Genomic DNA, 2,500 nt, shown 5'->3' with positions numbered 1-2,500 from the left:
CGTTGCACACGAGTCAGTCGATCCTAAGCCCTAGGAGAAATCCGATGTTGATGGGGGCCGTCATAGCATGATGCACTTTGTGCTGGCCCCCGTTGGGCGAAAGGGAATCCGGTTCCTATTCCGGAACCCGGCAGCGGAACCGATACAAGTCGGGCCCCTCTTTTAGAGATGCTCGTCGGGGTAACCCAAAAGGACCCGGAGACGCCGTCGGGAGATCGGGGAAGAGTTTTCTTTTCTGCATGAGCGTTCGAGTTCCCTGGAATCCTCTAGCAGGGAGATAGGGTTTGGAACGCGAAGAGCACCGCAGTTGCGGCGGTGTCCCGATCTTCCCCTCGGACCTTGAAAATCCGGGAGAGGGCCACGTGGAGGTGTCGCGCCGGTTCGTACCCATATCCGCAGCAGGTCTCCAAGGTGAAGAGCCTCTAGTCGATAGAATAATGTAGGTAAGGGAAGTCGGCAAATTGGATCCGTAACTTCGGGATAAGGATTGGCTCTGAGGATCGGGGCGTGTCGGGCTTGGTCGGGAAGTGGGTCAGCGCTAACGTGCCGGGCCTGGGCGAGGTGAGTGCCGTAGGGGTGCCGGTAAGCGCGGGCGTTTAGCGCGGGCGTGGTCTGCTCTCGCCGTTGGTTGGCCTCGTGCTGGCCGGCGGTGCAGGATGCGCGCGCCTGCGCGGCGTTCGTGCCCCGGTGCTTCAACCTGCGTGCAGGATCCGAGCTCGGTCCCGTGCCTTGGCCTCCCACGGATCTTCCTTGCTGCGAGGCCGCGTCCGCCTTAGCGTGCTCCTCCGGGGGCGCGCGGGTGCGCGGATTCTCTTCGGCCGCCATTCAACGATCAACTCAGAACTGGCACGGACTGGGGGAATCCGACTGTCTAATTAAAACAAAGCATTGCGATGGCCCTAGCGGGTGTTGACGCAATGTGATTTCTGCCCAGTGCTCTGAATGTCAACGTGAAGAAATTCAAGCAAGCGCGGGTAAACGGCGGGAGTAACTATGACTCTCTTAACTTAACGGGAGTAACTATGACTCTCTTAAGGTGGCCAAGTGGCGGCGGTGTGGCTGCATCCGGACTTGGCTTTTCGAAGTGCGGTCTTGATGTAGTCGTGCTGCTGCTGCGAGGTGCCTTCCTTGGGTTATAGTTACAGGGAGAGTGATGCGCAATACATGGGCCTAGCCCTCTTAGCCTCTCCTCTCCTGCGGTCTTCTCCCCTTCTCGTGGGCCCGCTGATTTTTGCAGAGTGGAAGACCGCACCAGGGGCTTGGGGGGGTTACCAGCCCCCCCTCGCATTATCCCTTTATAGTTGGGGGCAGCCGACAAGAAACAAGAGATGGTGGCCCTTCCGCTGAAGGTGCCACCCCAGCTACCCCAGCACCTATCCGGCCAACCGGCCGTAACGAAAATGCGATAGTTTGTGTAGCTCCCTTTGCTTGCAGTGAGTGCCACCGCACTTTTACCACGAAGAACGGTCTCGGGGTCCATCGCCGCCGCCAACACCCTGCGGCCGCCAACGCTGAGATCGTGACGGAGAGGCATCGCGCGAGGTGGACGGAGGAAGAAGTCCTGTCGCTCGCCAAGGCAGAGGCCGAACTGTTCCTGGAGAGGGACGCCCGGTTCTTCTTTGTAAATCAAGAACTTACCAGGATGTTCCCCGACCGAACGCTGGAGGCAATCAAGTGCCGACGGCGGCAAGCTGCCCACAAGCAGCTTGTCCGCCAATTCATGGAGGCACTTGAGATCGGTCGGGGTGAAGAGCCGGCGTCCCGCCGTGGAGCAGCGAGCTCGCTGCCTGACGCGGGCGAGGCCGCTGCGCCGCCCGTCGACGCAGCCGAGGACTTCGCGGCCGACACCACCGGGCCGCCGCCGGAGGGGCCGACTGACGCCGCCATCTGGGAGCATCTGGCGGGGCTACCTGCTTCCGCCCAGCGTTTCTCTGCCCTGGATCGAGTCATTGGTCTGGGGCGGGGCACGCCGCCCGATGTCATCCTGGGCATGCTCCCGGATGCCCTTGCGTCGGTCGGGTCCAGGGGGGAGAGGTCGATCACCAGGACACAGCGGCCGCGCCAACCATCCAAGCGGCCGCCTGCCGCCCCGCCGCTGCAGAAGCGCAAGCGGCGCCGCTGGGAATACGCGCGGACACAGGACGCCTTCCGTAGGTCGCGTGCGCGTTGCGTGCGCGGCTTGCTGGACGGCACCCTGCTGCAGCCGCCACCCGACATCCCCGGTCTGCTGGACTTCTGGGCGGACCTCTTCACGAAGAAGCCGATCTCCACCGCCGGCTTCATCCGTGACCGCCTTCTCCCGCACTCGGAGCCTGTCGCTCCTGAGTGCCTATGGGGGCCGGTCACACGGGAGGAGGTCGCTGCTGCCTTGCCGCCCAGGGGATCGGCAGCCGGGCCGGACGGCCTGACTCCAGCGGAGCTGCGGCGCCTGCCGCATGAAGTCCTGGTGAAACTCTTGAACCTCTTCCTCCTGGCCCGCGCCCTCCCCGAGCGTCTGCTT

The 2,500-nt window shown here is 63.0% G+C and overlaps 1 pseudogene; it reads left to right on the top strand.

Annotated features, from left to right (window-relative positions):
- The window catches only part of LOC124581978, a 7,984-nt pseudogene that overhangs the window by 1,877 nt on the left and 3,607 nt on the right, over window positions 1-2,500 (top strand).

Source organism: Schistocerca americana, unplaced genomic scaffold, assembly GCF_021461395.2.
Source record: "Schistocerca americana isolate TAMUIC-IGC-003095 unplaced genomic scaffold, iqSchAmer2.1 HiC_scaffold_383, whole genome shotgun sequence".
Taxonomy (NCBI): Eukaryota; Metazoa; Arthropoda; class Insecta; order Orthoptera; family Acrididae; genus Schistocerca; species Schistocerca americana.
The sequence above is the reverse complement of the archived record's forward strand: the minus strand, read 5'-3'. Positions and strand labels throughout refer to the sequence as shown.